Source organism: Harpia harpyja, chromosome 13, assembly GCF_026419915.1.
Source record: "Harpia harpyja isolate bHarHar1 chromosome 13, bHarHar1 primary haplotype, whole genome shotgun sequence".
NCBI classification, from domain to species: domain Eukaryota; kingdom Metazoa; phylum Chordata; class Aves; order Accipitriformes; family Accipitridae; genus Harpia; species Harpia harpyja.
This window is the reverse complement of record NC_068952.1, coordinates 10,983,546-11,004,387: the sequence shown is the minus strand read 5'-3', so window position 1 is coordinate 11,004,387 and position 20,842 is coordinate 10,983,546. Positions and strand designations below refer to the sequence as shown.

The 20,842-nt window shown below is 42.0% G+C and overlaps 1 protein-coding gene across 1 annotated transcript in view; it reads right to left on the bottom strand.

Annotated features, from left to right (window-relative positions):
• Positions 1–9,547, bottom strand: part of PTPN14 (protein tyrosine phosphatase non-receptor type 14) — a 124,276-nt gene extending 114,729 nt beyond the window's left edge. Inside the window, exon 1 of the mRNA XM_052805415.1 lies at positions 9,228–9,547. The gene's annotated coding sequence lies outside the window, so the exon portion shown is untranslated. The remainder of the gene's footprint in view (positions 1–9,227) is intronic.
• Positions 9,548–20,842: the final 11,295 nt, after the last annotated feature.

The window sequence follows — 20,842 nt, the reverse complement described above, 5'->3', positions numbered from 1 at the left end:
CCCACATTAATCATTTACTCTTTCAGCAGTGAAGAGTTACATCCAAATGTATATATACTACAAAAGCTCAGAGCTGTTCTGTGAGCAGCTGTTTTAGGTTACTACGCCAGCAACAAAGAACAAGAACAGCTAGAGCAAAACTAACGTATAGCAAGTAGACAAGATCTAATAATCTAAATTGCTGTATTCTCCTTGAATGTGCCTCCCTCCATTCCACCTCCAGGGAAACGCTCATCACTTCATCAGGTCAGATCCTGAGGTAGTATCAGTAATTCCCTTCCGAAACAACTGTCTCTTAATTACTGAACTGTAAAGTTGCAGGAAATGTGTCTTCCTGCCTTTGCATATGTCCTGGTTTCAGCTGGGATAGGGTTAATTTTCTTTCTAGTAGCTGGTATAGTGTTATGTCTTGGATTCAGTATGAGAAGAATGTTGATAACACACTGATGTTTTCAGTTGTTGCTAAGTTGTGTTTAGACTAACTCAAGGATTTTTCAGCTTCTCATGCCCAGCCAGCAAGAAGGCTGGAGGGGCACAAGAAGTTGGGAGGGGACACAGCCAGGACAGCTGACCCAAACTGGACAAAGGGGTATTCCATACCATGTGACATCATGCCCAGTATATAAACTGGGGGGAGTTGGCTGGGGGAGGGGAGGAGATCACTGCTCGGGAACTAACTGAGACTGAGAGGCTGCATGGTGCTTAGTTGCTGGCTGGGGTTAAACCATGACAGCATATTTAAATGCACGTGTTTATGACAATTTACCTATTAAATACAGACACCAGAAAAACTTCTGAGAAATTAACCAGTGACAGAGGAGGGCAGGCAATGACCAAAGAAACCAAAATCCTCAGATACATGCCAGCTCTCCCCAACACACCATTTGCCTATTGCTCTAAACCATTTCTTCTCCTCTTCCTTAGATTGTAATTCAAGACACATATTATGTCTTTTGCTATTTGTAAAGCTCCCAGCACATTCTACAACACAAAGGAATTTAAAAACATTAATTATTAAATGAAATCTAACTCTCCATATACAGCATTGTATTTATTTAAACACTTTTTGCTACGTAACATTAAGTAGTATGAAACATTAAACTGCATACCAAAAGCCATAAAATATGTAATGAGCAAAAATAACTTTCATCTTTAAATGACAGCTTTTATTTCCTGCTTGTCAGAAAGAAAGTTAATAAAAAAAAAAACAAAACTGGAAGTGAAATTACTAGCAACAAACATACTTAGTATTTGGCTGTTAAATGCTAACCCACCTCAATAATGCTCTTCTGCAACATTTTAGTTCTGTTTTACGAACAAGATTTCCAACTATAAACACATGCATTTTGGGGCACCAAGCTACCAAGAGGAACATGGACACATGGAAGAAAACGTGCAAGAAAACCCTGTCATTGCCTTCCTCTGTTCTTGGAAAGAACCACAACAAAGTGGGAAGCAGCAGCACATAAGTATCAATACTGTGATTTAGTTTCCTCTGCTCTCACAGATTCCCACAACGCAGTCTTGGCAAAGGTGCAAGGAATCACAGGACCTTTACTCAAATATGTCTACATGAGTAGTTCTATTCACAAGCAGAAACATGCCCTGTCCACCCTCCGGTTCTGAACGTACCAGAGCTCTGAATCTCTGTCAATATTTCTGTCTACCAGCAAAAGACTGCATCAGCCATCCCCTTAAGTTAACAGCCAACTTCTTTATTTGGTAAGCTGACCAAAGCATTTTCCTAAACAGACTGAATCTTCACGACACTGTGAAGAACGTAAATAGACACCAATCCTACTCAGTAGCTCTTAAAGTATGCCAACCAAGAAAAAAAAAAAGAAAAATTACAATAATTTCAGATGCCTGTTTTCCAGGACCTTTGAAATAAATTTCCATCACCCCCAAAGCTCATCAGGGTTCTTCCTCCTAAGGCAGGTCTGTTCACATTGAGCATTTCAGAAAGCTCTTAAGGGAAAAGTCAGATTTTCTCAGAAATCTCTCTTTTCTGTATTTGGGATAGGACTTTCAAGGCCTGCTCCCACTGAAAGCATCAGAAGTTTTACTCCACCTCAGCACAAAGGTGGATTAGGCCACTCTCCTCTCCCTCTGTCCTGGTAAACAACAGGCACAAACTTTTGCGTAGAAATTCCGTCACGCTTTGTCTTGCTTTTAAAGCACCTGAGATAAGCACTGCATATCACATACTCAGAAAATGCAGGGTTTCCACTACCAACAGGATACAGTTTTGCATTGAAAGAACAAATGAAAGTGCTGGGAGAAGGGGTTGAAATGAAAATGGCATGTAGCGGTAGACATCAAAAATGGGATCTGGCTTCTATTAGTTGAATCTCTGATTGGCAAAGTTGCCTGATTTTGCCCAGGCTTGTCCAAAAACCTAGCTTAATTATCATCATCAATAAAAAGCTAAAGGCATTTTATCTACAAGGTAGGGAATGCCTCCTCTCAAAAGAGGGAGTTCCATGATAAGAGCTAATCTAAAAAACCTGAGGAATGCAAACTATTTTCTCAGTTGTAAAAACAAGAAAGAATTGCACAAACACAAGTTAAAACAACTACTGGTAACCTCGCACTTCTCCTACACAGACAACTTCTGGGCTAAGGCCCTACCCAGTGTCCTTCAGGTAGCTATGCTATGAACGAGCCCAATATTCAAAGGATGGAGTCCCAAAAGAGGGCATTACTTTTATGCATCTTCACAAATGCAGGCCTTCCCGTTAACCTCATTTTCTGAGTTCAGAAAAGCAGTGCAAGGCTACCTTCAAAATAGCTTCAGCCTTTTCAACAGGGAAGTCAGAAAATCAGTCCATGTTTTATTTTGTGGATAGCTGCCTGGCAGCCTGTAGGACAGCTCATTCTGGTTGGTCAGAGCACTCTGAAGTTACAAAAGACTTTGCTTTTTATACTTTGGGTTATAGTATAGTTTTCTGAAACTTCTACACACAAAGCTTAACTGTGTTATACCCTACATACACCAATCTGTTAGCATGAGTTGTTGATTATTAGGTCAGTCACAGTGCCTGCTACTAAATAAATTTTTTTCCCCTTTTTCTCTTCTGCAACAGATTAACATTTACAGTCTATAGATGTGCAAGAATTCCATGGTGTTGGTACACTATTGCTTTGTCAATATTTTCTTTGAAAGACCCTCTAAGTTACAGAAGATCTAGTTACCTCCAGAAACTGGGCCACATATTTGTCAGTCAGACACACCACTATAATTCTGTTACAGAATTCAAAAAGGGTTGTATTAACTACGCAAATTACAAAATATTCCTTGTCCGTTAAAACTCATACTAGAAATCATTGATCATCATAACCAAATCAATTAATAATAGTTACCAATGCTAACAGCCTTTTAAATGAAGCCTAACTATCATTTCTTTTCTTCTCTACACCAGCCCAGGCCACAGCAGAGCATGCCTCAATAAATTAAAACATCAAAATTCATTGTGTTAAAGAGTTTAAAGTCCAACATACACTTTCTATGAAGCTTGAACATACGTAAAAAAATAAATCTTTCAATTCCACCTGCATTAAGATTTAATTAAAGCCACCATCATTCACAGTACAATGCAGAAATTAAATTGCTATAGTGGGTCAAATAATCAGCCCGATATCCTGTTTCTAACAGCAGCTTACCCTATGTCCTCCAGAAGAAAACATATGAAATATCACAGCAGACGCTCATCGCATGATCTGTCCTAAGGTAAATTTCTTAATCCCCGTCAGATACTGTTGATTTATGCCCTAGAGCATCACAGTTAACATCCCTTCGGCTGTAGCTGTTACTGTTCCTCCCGTCTCTAGGAATAGTTCACTTTTCTTTTTCATCCTACCAGGCTCTTGGTTTATATGCTTTCCTTCAGTGGTATTACAATTACTTGTATTTTTTAAAAAATGGTGGTTTAGGGGTATTGTATACATTGTCTTTCAAACTACTCCCTATAACTATTCATTGTATCAAAGGGTAATGGAATTATTATTTATTAATGGCCAAACATTATTTTGCATATATATAGCCTACCTCCTCTAATTGACCTCCCTGAAACAAAGCTACACTAATATTTGCAGTTCAACTTCATATGAATATCTTCCAATCTCTCTTCTTTGATAGGAGATCACAAATTGATTATTCCAGGTGAATTTGAGCACCAGTTTAATAATGTCCTTTGTGTTATTAACACAGCATTGCACAATGACTGTGGCAATTTTTTTTTTGCCCAACGCTAAGTATTAAGGAGGTGCACAAGTTCAAATAAAACATTGTTGAAATCTTCCTCCCCACCTTAATAAATACAGTTAATTTACAATCCAGTAGCATGAACGAGTAACTTGATTATTCCCTCTAACGTGCATATTCTTGAATTTATCAACATCATCTGCTATGTTTCCCTTTTACCCAGCTTTCTTGGATTCCCTTTACAATTCCTCAGTCATCTTCAACCTTGCCTAATCCAAATACTTTTGCATCATTAGCAAGTTTTGGCACACCATCATTCATCTCGTTTATTAGATCACCAACATACATGTTCACCACCCTCTTTTCAGAGTTGTTTCTACATCACATGGTAATTTAAGGTTTACATTGTTACTGACAAAAAAAAAAAAGTATTCTTAGTCATAAGAAAAAGTACACTCTTTGCGAACTAGAAAGGAGAGTTGCAGTTTCCAAAAGACTTGCTTGGTTCTAAGCAAAGCTCGGTATCTGAACTCTTCACGTGAGCCAAACACAAGACTGTCACGATGTGTACAGGACATCAGGCTGTAGGTCAGTGTTCTCTTCTTCCCATGCCATCACCCATCCAACATGTCATATACCTGACTCCCTCCAGAAAAATCCTTTGGTTAGAAATCCTTCTTAATGCTACCTAAATTTATGCTTAATCAGTGCTAAGTTTATAGTCCCTTAGGTATTTTCAGAAGTTGCTCATGTATAGTTGACTATAATATGTACAACTACTTATTAGTGCAGCAATGATAAGGGAGAAATATATTTTAAAACAAATACGCACATTGCTTTTACATGCTTTATGCTGCGTGTCTTGTGTCCTTAATTCCAGATGGCACTTTTAGCATTCATTTGCTGACCTTGAGAAACACTTTAAAGAGCAATCTTAAAGCATTCTTTACTTTCCTCTGCATCTAAAGCCAAAAATACCAATCAACATCGTTCAGACGGCAAGGCATTGCGTTTGCATAGTTACATTACCTTTATTTGACCACAATCTAATCTTGCCAATTCACTAAAATTGGGCCAAATTTCATTATATTATGCATGGACATTGGAAGTTGAAGACAATGAAATTAAAATGCTCCTAATCCTTCAAACCTTCACATTAAGTCATCCTTGACTTCAGCAAGTTTGCTTTAAAAATGCATTCCATTATACATTAACAAGTAAAAAACAACATCAGATTTAGCTAGTGAAAATCATTCTCATTAATTCAAAAGAAAAATAGCTCAGCTGTGCTATCTTAAAGAAATCAGTAAAACCAATACTAAGATTTCTTGCCTACCAGAGCGCCAACTGTGAATAAACAGATTAAAATTACCTAAAGGTTTATTTAAACAGAAGAGATGCAAGCAGAAGAAAAGGATAGTATGTACACATTTAATAAGGAAAGCCAAATCTGATTTTCATCCAAAAAATAACATCAATAACAATTTTGATTCCTCATATATTTAAGATAAGCTGTACCTTGTTATATCTTTTCGCTTAAAAATTTTCAGCAGGATCCAATATCCAGACGTTTCAATCATAAGCCCCATTTTGGCAGGTAGCTTTACAGTAAAAAAAAAAACCAACAAAACAAAACTATCCCAAAGACCAGACAGTCAAGCCAAATACTATCAAGAGACAGAAAAAAAAGAAAATAACCATCCCAACCATGCACACAACCCAAAAATAAAGATGCGGCGTTACTGCCTCAAAATCACACTATTGGACAAAAGAGATGAAGACCAAGTCAACAAAAGCCCCATAACCTGATAAAGCACCTAAATGTCAGCTTTTGGACACTTGGACATTCAGACTCATTGACGCTTTCACACTCCAGAGTTCTCCTCACTCCCTGCTACAGCCCAGAGGAAAGGGGAAGAGTCACAGACCGCAGTTCCCGCTCCTGGGGCTATTCCCACATTTGTGAGGAGCCCTCTTCCTTCAGAGCGTGTGAGATGTCTCCTCATAGATCACCTCTTCAGCTCCAAGTGCACAGCAAACCAGGCGGCCTTAAGCAGAAGAAGGGCACCTGTGTAGGACAGGCTACACTCAGTCTGGACACGGATCGGATCCAACACAACCAGAGGAAGCTACAAGGGCCCACTGTGTTTTGAGGTCTCCTGCACCAGGCACAGCAGGATGGGGTTAGACAGTGGAACCAAAATCATACTTTTATCATGATCTTGGACTTCAGCTCAGGTCTACCTCAGTTCCTTTAGGATCTGGTCTTTGTTTAAAAAAAAATATATATTAAAAAATAAAAATTAATCTATGAGGTGGCATCAGCAGCTTTCACAGAGTCTCTGAGTAGAGAACCAGTAGATTTAAAAAATGGAACCAGACCTTTTCACATAAAATTTCAGAGAATCTTGTGCACGGGCATACTCCTCACAGGAGGAACACCTACAGGGTAATGGTTTGTTTTCACAGATCGGGAGCTGTTCCAGTGGAACTCCAGAAAGTACAATAGGCCAAGGCACACTGCACTTCACGATGGACTTGGACATAAAAACATTTTTATGGCATCTGCTTAGCATAAAAATTAAGCTTTTATTGAAATCTTCTTGTAATTGAGCTGGATACACACGCACAAATACATTGCATACTAAGTATTATAGCCTGGCTCCTGCAAAGACTTGTATACATGTTTATTATTATGTATATAAAAGAAATTCCATGGTTTCAAAAGCCCTATTCATGAACGTGAATTTAAGCACATGGGTGGGTCTCTGCAGGACTAGGACCCATACGCTACTGAGCAGCGCTGCCTGCTGAAAACTTTTTACCTTTGGATACTATCAGCAGTTTATAAAACCCCCTCAGCTGACTAAGCCTTGCATCAGAGAAGGACTTGCTTCCAGCTGAGGAGCTGGAGTTCAAGTACACTTTTCACACTGCATATATCTATGCTAAACTTAAATCCAGATTAAAATGAGCTACTTAAGTAACATTTAATCAAACACAGCCTCACTGGATAGGAAGAGAAACAGAATGAAGAGCAGCCCCTTTGGCTGTAGTGGTATAAAACAAACACAGAAAAAGGAAACCATAGAGTTACCAGAAGTATGTAGACAACTCTTTTTTTAATATTAAATACTTTCTCCAAGATTGGAGGAGCCATTGGCGGCCAAGACAATTCGCTAAGTGTACAAAAGCGGATGTATTTCACAGAAAGCCATTCTATACTTAAGTTACGATAACTGACTCACAGGCTTCTGCGGGACAAGAATGACCAAGAGAAAACTCAGTCATTACTATTAACACTGGTTGCTAATTAACCCTCACAAACAACACTGCACCAAAGTTATTTCTGCTACTATTACAGAAACATTTAAAAGACACTTTTAAAACTGTAAGTATAATGTACATGCAAAAGCTCAATTTGCTCAGTACAGAGATCAGTCCTCGCTCTGGCCTTGATCTGCACCACTAGATCCTCTGAGGTTGCATCGAGCCAGTCATGCTTTCAAGCTTCTCAAGCACAAACGCAGTGGCGGAACTGATGGCCACAAGCTCTGCCACAGATTTTGGGGACTATCTTTTAGCTAATGGGCTGTGCTTCAAACTGTAAGTTTACAAAGCTCCCAACTTTTGTATCGTGACCCATTAGGTACACAAAAGTGCCCTCTGCCTGTAAGCAACTCTGGCACAGCCTTCTAAAGAAACCCAAAAAAGTTCAAGAAAGTACTGCCAATAACAGGACAGGGCCTAAAGCTTATTTGCATTACTATAATATCAACACAGGCTTTACTTTACACCATGTAACAAGTACTAGATGTCAGCTACAGACCCCCCGGAGGGCAAGAGCAAAAGCTGTATAATCTGTATTTTGTCACTCATATTTGATAGGACATTCTCAGCTGGATAACCAGAGAGCAGTCCCTGCTGGGACTGCCTCCCCTCACATCTCTCCCCCAAAAGACCTGACTACCTTCTCGCATAATATGGAGGTTGGCAGGTGGTGACTTGTGATTTGGGGGGAGCCATTTTATATGTATATTTTTCCAAACTCCAAAGAGCTTCAGCATGTAACAGTGCTTTCAGAATAACCAAACCCAGTAGTGATTATCTGCATAGAGTTTAAAGAAAAAAGAACTGGCTTCTGGTAGAAGTCTTTCCTTCAGCTCTGGTTGCAGGCTACGTGCCAAAAATCCCAGAAAACTTTTTAAGCAACAACATACTGAACCCAAGCCTTCACCGGTCACTGTTTGCTCCCACCTTGTTAAAGTTACAAACAGCTGAAGAGCCGCTTATAATGGAAACCTACGAATATTTTATGCAAATCAGAGATAAAACATTCTCGATAGGAAAGCTCCAGCACACACTATATCCACATACCACACATACATTATGTAACGCTTGTCCCAAATAGACTCCAATAAAGAGAGCTAGTTTGAGATCTTAAAAATTCATTGACTTCGCCACATCACAAATGAGAGCAGATGTCACTCTTCCCTGCCTCGCTGCGATCTTTTCTGCACAACTCGACGTTACATATTTGCTGAGGACGAACGGCCAGTTTAGGCTTGAGTGTAACTAACAAAGAACAAGGTAAACCCCTGGGCAGGGGGAGACAAACACAGGCATGCCGCCGTGTAAATACGAGCAGCCCAGCAGAGAGCCCTGCCCGTCCCTAGCTATTTACAAATAGCTCTTGATTATACAAATGCCATGTTATCTGGGCGTCTAGCAGATTAAATTCACAGGCTGGACGGACTGTCCGAGGCTTGTTTATCGCAGGTCACCGACTGGCATTTGTAACCCAAGCTCAGCTATTTTCGTGATTTACAAACAGCAGTGTACACGCCGCCGAGCCGCAGTTGCACACTGCGGAGCATAACGAGCCTTACGCAAATATTGCCTGTCGCACACGCAGAGTAAAAGGCATAACTAACTCGGACTGTTCAAAGTCAGCGCGGGTGGCCGATAGGCGCGGGGACGCGCCCGAGCCCAAACTTGAGCAAACTCGGCGGCGGCTCCTTACCTGCTGGCGCGGCGGCCGCCCGGGCAGCGCGGCGGCTCCGGCTTTGTGCGCTCCCGCGGGAGGCGGCTGTCCCGGCCCGCAAGGCGGCGGCGGCAGCGGCGGCTGCCGGCGGGACCCGGAGCGGGCGGGGAGCGCTGCGGGCCGCTCCCCGGGGGCGGTGGGGAGGGAGACCCGCTCCCGCCGCCCCGGCCCGGCCACCGCGGGGAACTTCGGCGGGGCGGCCGGGAGCTGGGGCCGCCGGTGGCGGCGGCGGCGGCGCGGGGGGCCGGGGCACCCTGAGCTCCTGCTGCCGCCCGCGGGGTGCGGGAAGGAGGGAGGGAGAGAGGGAGGGAGGCAGGGCGGGAGGGAGGGGACTGGTGTCCCGCGGGGGCGAGCGGGGCCGGCGGGCGGGCGAGCGAGCCGGAGGCGGCGGGGCCGGGGCCGGGCTGGGGCTGGGGCGGCGCGGGGAGTCACGGCCCAGGAATGCCAGGAATGTGGGGCGGCCGCTGCGGCCGCGGGGCCCGGAGACGTCGGGGACGCGACTTGGGATTTCTTTTCTCTTTCTATTTTTTTCTTTTCTTTTCTTTTTTTTAAACTCCTTCCCCCCTCCAGTCCCCCCCAAGGAAGGAGGAGGGCTGAAACCCACCCCGCGGAGGAGGGAAAAGAAAAGGAGGGAGGAAGAGGAGGGCACAGGCTCCTGCCAATCCGGGCGGGTGCCGGCTGCAGCTCTCCCGAGGAGGGTAGAGCTGCCAGGCGCGGGGCGCCTTCCTCTCCTCTCCCGTCGCGTCCCGTCGCGTCCCGTCCCGTCCCGCCGCGCGTGTGGGCGCGGGGCCGGGCCGGCCGCGACCCGCCGTTGGGTTCCGCGCACGTGTCGGGCCGGCCCGCGGCGGGAGGGGGCGGCGCCGCGCGGCCGGGAGGGAGGCGCCGCGGTAGCCCGGGGCGGGGGGAGCAGCCCCAGGAGGAGTCGGGGTGGGAAGGCCGGCTTTGCACGCGTGGGCCTTGAAGCTCCCGCGTCCCCCCTTCCAGCCCTCCTGGACGTAGGCAGGGTGCTACCCTGCTTCCCTCTTGCCCCTCTTCTGCCCTTCCACGTGCCCCGGTTCATCTCCCTCAGTCCTGCATTACAGCGTCGTTTCTTCTCCTGCCCTCCCCAGCTTCGCGTCTCCTCTTCCCGTTTCAGCCCTTTCGGTCTCCTGCTCACTGTGTGACCCTCACCTCCAGAAGGGTGGTTATCCCTGCTCCTCCAGCTGCGCAGAGGGCTGCTGCAGGAGACGTGATGGAAAAACACCCGTGGAGAAAACCTGAAGTTGGCTTGAAACGTGGCAGTTGGTAACTGCATGAAATGCCCGGGACGCTTGATGCTCGGCCAGTGTGGGAAAGCCCGTCTGATGTCTGCTGTAAGGGAGAGAAGGGGCAGAGCGCGTGCCACGCTGTGGGAAGCAATGAGTACCCTCAGGAAGGTTGGGGCTGCCAAGAGATGTTGAATCGCTCACACCGAACCAAGTAGGCTTAAGAATGGTGTCAGTATTAGAAATGTTGTGTAGATGCTCTTGCATGTCGTAGCTGATGGACAATTTGCAAAATTATTTTTGCCTTAGACTACCTTTATTTAAAATTATCCACATTCCAAAAAGTGTATACAAATACTTCTGATACCAGTGGGCACCTGCAGAAGTGTCAGAGGGAGGTGTCCCTCTAAAACTGTGACAGTCCCAGAACTTAACGACTCTTACAAACAGGGGAAATTATGAAAAATAGTGATGAATGAGAATTGGTACTATTTTTTAGTTGCTGTGCTTTTTTGATACTTGTACACCTTTCTGAAGGAGTACGTGAGCAGGTTCCTTGAAGTCAGGATTACTCAGATTATTAATGGTAAGAGGATCAGGAGCTGAGAGAGGGAGAAATAGCACACATTCTTGACTTTGATAGATAAGTACTTGTATTTAAATACTGTATGTGGAATCACAGGCCTATGCCTTACCTCTGGCATAATAATATCATAATTACATTTTGCAAGGAACGTCCTTTCCACCTGAGACTCAAATATTTTACAAACACCACACCTTAATGAAGTAAGTAATTATCCCCATTTTACATATGGCTACGCTGAGGCACTAAGAAGTAACCATTTAAGATTTTAACTTGAATTATGCTTGACCATGTCTAGATAGAGAGCTTTGAGTAACAATCTGGAAGAAACGTCGGAATGAGATGATAAGATGGATCATAGAGCAGTTGTGCTCTGAATTTATACAGTTCAGCTTTATGCCAGAAAATGGCTTTCCCCTACTGAGTGGAAAGTTGCATGAGAGGGTAGCATGCATCAAAACTAGGGTTTAACTGGTTTGGTTTCTGTCAGGTTCTCTCCATACTGGGGCAGGTGTAAGGATGTTGTTGTTAAGACAATAAATACTGACTTTTGCATCTGTGCCTCAAAGTGGTGTGCTGGCTACCTTAAGTCTTCTAGTCGAATTCCTGGTTTGAAGCTGGTCACTTTCACTTTCATAGAGCTCTCTGCATTTGAAGTAAACTTATTTAATGACCTTAACTGCAAATGAAATAATGTTGCAAGAAGCATAAACATGCTGACAGATGGGAAGATTTGGAGGGGAGATTTTATGTATTGGTTATCCACAGGGTAGGGTCCCTTAGAAGAAATAAAACCAGCTAGAATAAGTAAAATCAGACTACTTGTCAGCAAGAGCTTTTACTAAAAGGTCAGCTCAACAAACTCGGCAAAGTGAAATGTATTTCAAACTTACCCAACCAAGAGAAGCTCCTGAAACTGGGAATAGGGAACATGATTACTTTTTCATGAGATTACTTAATGCAGTGATTAATGTCTGTATTAGACTCCCAGAAATTGTAGCAGTAGGTGCTTTAGTAAAACCAAGCTTCCCGGAGATTATAGCCAGTTACTGCAAAGAGTCTTCCATAAGGAAATCTGTTGTGTTGGTGCTAGTACCGCTTTCTGAGACCATTGAAACCTGGAATCTTTACATAAATCTTTGTTCCCTAAGAGCTGTCACGAGTATATGACCCTGGGATTAACACCAACAGTTGCTACCTGCTACTTGGAGAGCGGTTTCATAAAATACTAAAACTAGATTAGATGTTCCTCACGCTGTTGCAAAAATGGGATGTTAAAATGATACATATCATTGATTTGGTTCCAAACCTCTGTGCTGGTTCAGATTTGTCCAGAAAACTTTGATGGTTAATCTTCTATCACTCGTATGTAGGCTGGATTATGTACTGTCTTTCTATGCTGCTAGGGAATTATGTTACAGCAATTTTTTTTTTTTTTCTGAAAAGGTGACAACTCTAAATTACATTTAGAGACTTTATTGACTTGCTGTAATGATTTATGGAATTTACCTCCAAAATATTCCCTCTGCTCTGGTATAAATTAATTTTTATACTGTTTCCTTCTACAATTTCATCAGGGTTATTATATTAAGATTCTCTACAAAACAGTAGAGCAGATGGGAATTAACTTATTGACATAGGACTGTACCTCAGTTTCCTTAGCTACCAGTCTTCGGTCTGATGTTGGGCATGTAGCAGCACATCCCTGTGTCTTAATTTTCTTCTCTGAAAATTGAGATAATGATAGTGATCTTAAGAACATGCTTTTTGATTTGCAGATGAAAGCACTGCATAGGAGAAAGACTTTTTTTTTTTTTTTTTTTCAAAATTGTGAATTTGACAGGCCTGAATGTTGTCTCAAAAGCCTTATGAAGATGAAGCCCAACACTATTCAGCTTGACCAAATGGTTAACTATCAGCAGAGGAAAACTGATTTTATCTGGGTCAAAATACAGGAGATATTTATTATGTCAGTATTATCTGAAGCTATGTGCAATGAATTTTGACGTGTCTTAGCACCTTGCTAGTAAGACCTGTATTAAACATATTTTGAATATGTTTAAACCGAGGCTAAAGTAATTCTAGAGTCTTGTTATAACATGGAAAAATCTCAGTCCTTGTTGGTTGGTGAAACCATGTCATAACCTGTTTCGCATAAAACTGTCTTTAAACTGTGCTTAAGCAACAGCTGGTGGTTTCTCCTGTGAACAGTAGATGATGTTTAATTAGCCTTACAGTCATCTACATTACAATCAAATCAAAGAATGCAGTTGCAACACATTCCCGATTTGTATTGTAAATGTGACCTTAACTGTGTTCCTAAAATCTCTGTCATGTGCTACAGCTGGGTACACTGACCTGATTGTAACGTAAGCAGAAACTTAGTGCACTAGCAGAAATTCCCATCCCTAAAATCATATTTGTTCTTTATAAATTGATACTTTTAATGTTTGAAGCTTACCACAAGCAAAAAGGAAGGTTTACTTCTCTAGTATTCTGTGCTCTCATTAATTATTCCATTTAATAGTGCTTCTCAAAATCATCTCTTAGAAAAGGAATTTGGATTACACAATCTTGGAAAACAAACCTGTTGCCACCAAGCATGAGCTAACATGTTATAGTACTCTATGGCTTATCACAAGTAAGCCGGCACCCAGTTTTGTAGACCAGAAAAAGTCTTGGTTGATTATCTGTTCAAATAAACTATGCTGTGTTGAATATTCTAGTTTGCTTAGAGTTGTATTCTGCCTGAGGACTTACTTAATACCTGTGCCTCTTTTCAGCTCTTCAGTGAGAGCTGTAAAATGAAAAACTTTTTAGCGTTTGTGAGTAAAGTAATGATCTTTTGATTCCACGGTTGTAAGTACTCTGAATGGAATTTAGACCACGAATATACCTTTCTATGCAACTGTTACTGCTGTCCAAGCTAGAATAGTCTAATGACAAAATGAAGTAACATTTTTACAGTTTTCATGGATTATCAATTTGGGTACTTTTAAATGTATCATTTAGCACAATCATTAGATCTTCAGATTCCTGAAAACAGGAATGTTGCAAAAAAAAAATTAGTAGCTTTTAACAGAAGCTAATTTAGCAGCATGCTTAGAAGTCAGAATACACCACTGATTGGTAGGTATTTTAGTGGCTGCTCACTTCTGATAATCATAATCTTTATGCGTCTCAGCATGGATTCAAGTGTCTGACTGCAGGCACTCAGTTGAAAATATTCTGTTGCTACTTGGAGATAAATGGTTTCTTGAGAAAGCAAAGAGCTAATGTTATAATCTAAAATGTGGGTTTGGGACTGTCACAAACTTGTGTAACTTGAATCGAACCAATAATGTTTGCTTATCTCTGTGAAATGGGTGTAAGACCATGCTTGGATATGAGAGTACTGTGAAACTCTGAATTTTAAGACTTTCTGAAATTAACAGTGAAGTGCACTGTAAAAGAATAAAACCTCAGCTAGATGTACCTTAGCTTTTTGAAGTCTGTATATTGTTTCTAAAAGAGCCCCGATTCTCACTCTCACTTTTGGTCAAAATTAACAGGAAACTTCCTTTGAGTTGGAGTGATTTGGGAATGCTGAGAGGTATATATAAATATTGATTATTTTCTGTGCTGACTACCATTTGCATGATACAGTAGATACCCTGGAAAGATTTAAAACACACACAAACATTTTCCTGGAAAGGATTAATATAAAAATGGTATAAGAAATACCAATAAAACTGTTGGAATTTAGTCTTGGAAGAGGTGAGGAGATTAAGTGATAACAAAAGTTATTAAGATGTAGAATGCAGTTGTTTTCTCCTTGCATATTTATTCTATTGGATCATTTCAGTTAGTGGTTCATAAATTATGGCTGTCTGAGATGGGGTTCCCACTGCAATTAGTTGGGTGACTGAAAACTTACTCTAGAACTTGCCTGTAAAAATGGCAGAAGTAATGTTGAGGTGGTTATGATGTATGTAAGATAAGGAGGCGTACTTTTGTCTTATCTGTTCAACCTTTTAACAGAGAAACACTGGAAGATTTTAGAGACAGCATTAAGATAGGTAGAGGTTAATAAGTGATTAGATTAGTTTGTCATGAATGGTGTAGGTGATGTTCTTAATTATTTCACTGACTGATAAAAGATTTGACCAGTAGGTGAACACAATAAGAAGCAAGTATAGATTCTCAGATAATACCTACATAAATGCTATATATGTATAACTTTATATGTAAATATATATAATAAATATATGTGTATAATAAATAAGTGTGTGTGTGTGTATATATATAGGCCCTAACAGAAACAAAGCATGAGCTCAAGGCTTTAATTCAGGTAGTTCATAGGAATGGGATGTTCAAATGGAGATTAGGCACAGCAAGGGCAGCCATGATAAATGATCGAGAACTTAGAGAGGTCAACAAAGAAGCAAAACTCAGACTTTTGAAGGCAATCGTGCAGATGACGGCCACATACCACTGTGAGAGTTGGCCTTCGAGGAAAAGAGAAATTTAAAAGTAGTTAAAAAAAAAGTTAATAAAAGAGTTAAAGGTGATAGACGGAGGAAATTACTGAACGTAAACCAAAGGAAAAACAGATCTAGAGAGCCCTAACAGGAAAAAGGTAATGTAACTTACCAGCGGGCATTTTCTACATGCCCCATTTAAAAAAAGTTGGTGGTAAAGATGGAAAGAAGCAGAGATGGCTATGAAAGGTGTATGCCTTTTAGTTTATATGTAGTGCGCTTCTGTCTTAACCACTTTTCTCTCTTGCTTGCACAGAATGATACTCAGAGTAGATGTACCTGTGTACGGTTAAAAGTACAATCCTAACAAAAATGGAGGCCAAAGGAGATGCAAGCTATGGACACATGAAAATCAGGGAGGAGTGGGCCATAAAGGAAATAGGTTCCCATTTTACCAAATGCCCCCTGAAACCTGATAACTCATTGCCCATAAGATATAGCAGTATTTGATAGTGTCATGAATGTATTTTTTGGTGTTAATATCTGTAGTGCGAAAGATTTGCTTGGTATTGCCATTTCTAGCTGGCAGCAGAACTATAAAGAGAGGGAATTTACCATTAAGAAAAAAAAGGTCCAATCTTATTTACAGTTCAGTAACTGGTAATTTGAAGCCCTAGACAATACGGACTTGATGTGTCATATCACAATGTAATTGCTGTAATTATTTATCATTTTCTTCACTGTACATTAGTTTTTTAAGTGTTATGCTAATGGCTGTATTCACAGTGTTTTAAAATAAAGTTTTTAGAACAGGAAGGAAAGACATAAATACCTTTTCACTACTGTAACTATTGCTGTAGCTGCAAACCATTCAGAGTTCTTCAGGTCAAGACAGTGCACTTAAATAAAAAACATTTTTGTATGTTTGCTTTCTTCCTCCACCCTTCCAATACACTAACAAGTGTTAAACAACTAACAACTCCCCCTTGTTTTCAATCCTTCACATTGTCAAATACTTTTACTATTGTTTATGGTAATGAGTCTGTGTAACTGCTCAGCAGCTTTAAATTCAGAGGTTAACACTTCTGCAGAAGATTGTACATTATTAAAAATCACAATAATGCTACACTGCATGCAAAGGTCAGAGAATATTTTCCTGTGATGAAAATAATTCAGAGTAATTGCACTTAATACGTAAGAGATTTAAATGAAAGCAGTAGCTATAAGATAGTTTTATCCTTGTAAAACACACAAGTTATAAAACACAGGAATACATTTACTGTGGGAAGGTTTCTTACTATAATTTATAACAGATAGGTGTTAAGGATTAGAGCATGGGGACTTAGGGTGTTGTTACATAATGTTTTAACTGATCTAGGCTGGTGTCGCCACAGTCCTGTCTGCTCTCTCCTGCATATCCCTGTTCCCATCTGTTGAGCTGGGTCAGGCATTTATCTGACCCCACGGTGCAGCAGTTTGGAGTCCCAAGCTGTATACAAGCCGATGTTACCAGAAAGGCCTTTGCCTAGAATAATACCCCTTACCAGTTTAACCATCTCACCTGGCAGTTCAGATCAGCAGTGAAGCTGTCATAAGGGAGCAGTGGCAGCATGCGGGTGAGGGACAGGAGGGAGGGTGGGAATGTGGCAACATTGTCTTGACGTGTTTTAAACTGCCAGGAGCCACACCCGTAGGTTCCTGTCCAGCACCTGCATGTGATTCACTGTGTCACCTTAGACAAGCCAGGTAACCTCAGTCACCTTCTCAGTACTAGGAAACCTACCCACTGGTGTTTAGTAGGCTATACTAGACAACGTGATCATCAAACAATAGAGCAGCTGTAAGTATTTTCTCCACTAATATGTTCATCCAGTTGCCCCTAGCACTGGTGTCAACATGAGCACTTCAGTACCAGTTTCCATTAGTAGGTACGAAATACTATAATACTCACTAGAGAAACACCCCGTTTCCTTTGGGAACAAAATTATAGTTTATAATTTGTGATATGCTGTGGTCTCTGATTTTGTTAATGAACGGTAAAAAGATTGTGCGGGTCACTTCAACCTTTTTTAAGAGCGTAAGTTAAGAAATCTAAGGTGTAAGGTTCTCTAGGCATCCTAATGGCATCCTTCTTTACATTCATTCTGTTCACCAAACAAGTTATGGGTTCTGTGGAGAAATGCAGTTGTATGAAGGGCTGGGCTTTATTAGCTCAGACTTAACCTTGCAACTTCAGTACTAACACCTAAACTGCCATCTTCTCAGTTACCTACCCACATTGGCAGAGATGGAGAATTTTGTTTTCCAGAGGCAAGAGGCATCACTTGGTACAGGGTGGGGTTTGGGTGAGGCTAAGGGAAATGATCTGGCTTTCTTCTCTTTCACCCCCAACCTGGCAGAGTATCTGCCTCTAGTGCCTCAACAGGAAAGCTGGGAAGCTAGAACCATGTCAGATGCAGAGCGCCTGGCCCATTTCTCTCTTTCTCTGGGTGAATGGGATTGCTCCAACTCCTCAGGTGCTCTTTGATGTGTGTGCATGTGTGTGTATGTGTATATATATACACGAAATAGGCTTTACCTGACAGATTCTGAGTCCACAAGGAAGAATATGGGGCAAAAGCTCTCTCTGGTTTCTGCTCCTTGCAGTGTTCAACCAGGGTGGGATTTTCTCATCAGAAGCTCTTTCCCTTTCTTTCCCTTTCAGTTTTGTTCCATTGTGTGCTCTGACATAAGCTGCAGTAATATGAATTCAACCTTCAGTGGTTTTTTGTATTCTACTTACTCTTCTGGCCCTTTACCAAAAATTATAGTAAGGAATGCAGGTAAGAAAACGTAAACGGTGATTTTTAACATTTGGTAAGAACTGATTGGAATTTCAAGGACAGAGGAAAGCCACTTCACAAGGCTGAGGTAGTTTTCTCTGCTCAAAATCACAGGGTGCTCCAAATCAGGGAATTTTGAGAGCTTCTTAGAAAGACATGAAGAATTCTAGCCAGTAGAAAGTAATACAAATAATTACAAGTGTTAGGCAAACTGATGGTTGCTATTAACACCCTTTATAACTTGTTATTTTTTCAGATTATTAGACCTTATTCTTGTATCTTGTACTTCAATCTTGCAGTTACTAATATTTTTGTATCTTATATTTACTTCCGATTAACTAATACATATAATACTTATGAAGCTACTGTGCAAAATAAGGTTGATAAGGCAAAAGAAGCAAGTTTCGGTACTCTTAGGGAGTCCTTTTATCTGTCATAATAATTAGTTAATTGCTGCAATAGTGAAGGATGCCAAATATGAAAGAATTGATTTGCAAATCATTATCAACAGAAACCCAGGACAAATCTGACCATTCTTAGAAATAGGCTTCAGAACAAGTGTTCTCTCCTATTTAAGTTTACAACAGTGGTCAGGTTCCTTTTTTTTTAGCCTCAACTATCCAGGTATTCATCAGACTGCATCTTAAAAGCTCTGCACACACCATGTTTTTCAGGCCTTGTAAGAATCCTGAAGGCTGCCTCTACTAATTTTTCCCCTTCTGAAAAATATGCCACCAATCTTGGAAGTTAAACCTGTTTCACTGAAGTGCTCCCTGAAGGATTCATCATGATGTAGTAGTTTAAATGCCAGTGCTCCCTGTCCATCAGTGGTCCCACTATAATAGCATCTGCACTAACTGAAAACTCTTCAACTTCTACAATTGATTAAGTTACAATTGATTAAGTAACATTTGTTACTGTCAAATGAGAAATGCTTAGTGAATATAACCTATAATGGGTATTTACTTCTTACAGAACATTTGCCCCGTGTCCACCAAGCAGGGGATCCCCTTCAGGTCAGACTGGTCCTCAGCTTTCACAAATTATTTGCCAATACAATGTTAGGGTTTTCCCGCTCTTCCACTAGTTCCTGCTCCTCTGCTGTTCTGTGCTGTCCCCTCAGTAATGCCTGCACAGTCATCTCTAAGAGTGCACAAAGTTCACCATGGAATTTTCTAGCTTGTTTTTTTTTTTTAACTGTAGTTTGTTAAGAGGTATTTATGATGGATCGGTTCCATCAATTCGATGGCTTGTTTTGTTCTGGAGCTAGTTTAGAGATTTTCTAACAATGTGCTAGTGAGTTTGTTGCACCGTGTTTATTTATAATCGGAGCTCTTGGAGCTGATTGGTGAGCTGTTTAACTTATCAAGGAAGATTTGTTTAACTCAATTTCCTAAATATGATTAAAAGAACAGTGCTTGAGTAAATATTCTTAGAACGATTACGAGAGGCAAGACATTTAATTAGGTGGAATGATAATCAGATCAGTAATTCCCAGATTCTGATGGAAAACATCATTGTGTTTCAAACCTGACAACCCCCTCAGAGTGGCGGTTGTGGGGGGAAACACCAGAGGAAGCCTTTGGAAACCAGTCACGGGCAGCCAGGGAAGTTCACAGCAGCTTTAGAATGCTTAAGCCTTTGCTGCTGCCATTTACATCCTATGATCCGTGTTAGAAAACTTAGAAAAAGTGTTGTGTTTTTTTTTTTTACTTTGTGTTTCTACCCTAAGAAGGGTAGAAAATGCGCAATATTGGGCTGAATTGCCTCCCCCCCTCAAAAAAACCCCAACCCCCAGGAGCAGTTTGAGCAGAACCGAGTACTAAACCACTTCGTGATCCTTCTGTAGGTCTTTCCAAGTGAATGTGTTACCATCGGGACACATTTCTTTTCTTTATCAAAACTCAAGTTCTCTGTGGGATCGGGAAAGTGATTTTGGATAAAAGGATTGACGCTGCCGTTACACCCCCGCCCCCCTCCCCGACACCTGCTGCCCCTCCGCCTGCGCCTTCCTCACAGCCCTCTCCTTCCCGCCGGGCCGGGCCGGGCTGTACAGCGGGGCTCTCCCGGGGGGGGTCTGGCTCTGCGGGGGAACGTCGACCGCCCGCCGCTGGCCGGGGCGCTGCCCGGAGCTCCCTCACGGCCGGTCGCCCCGCCCAGCTGCAGGCAACGGCCTCCGGGGCCAATCACGAGCCGCCTCCGCCCCGTCCCTGCGCTGCCACTTCCAATGGAGTTTGAATGTTTCCGAACCATCGAATCACGAGGGCCGGGGACCTGGCGCTGCGCCCTCGTTGCTACGGTGGCGAGTGGCTTCGCGGCGGGACCAATCAGCGCGCTCGGGCGCGCCATTGCTTGGGCGTGCACAAACGGCCGCCGGGGCGGCGGCAGCTTTGAATTGCGGCGGGGAGCGCGTCCTGTTGCGGTGATCAGCCGCGCTTCGCTGGTCGCCACCGGCGCTGAGGCAGCCAGCCAGCCAGCCAGCCAG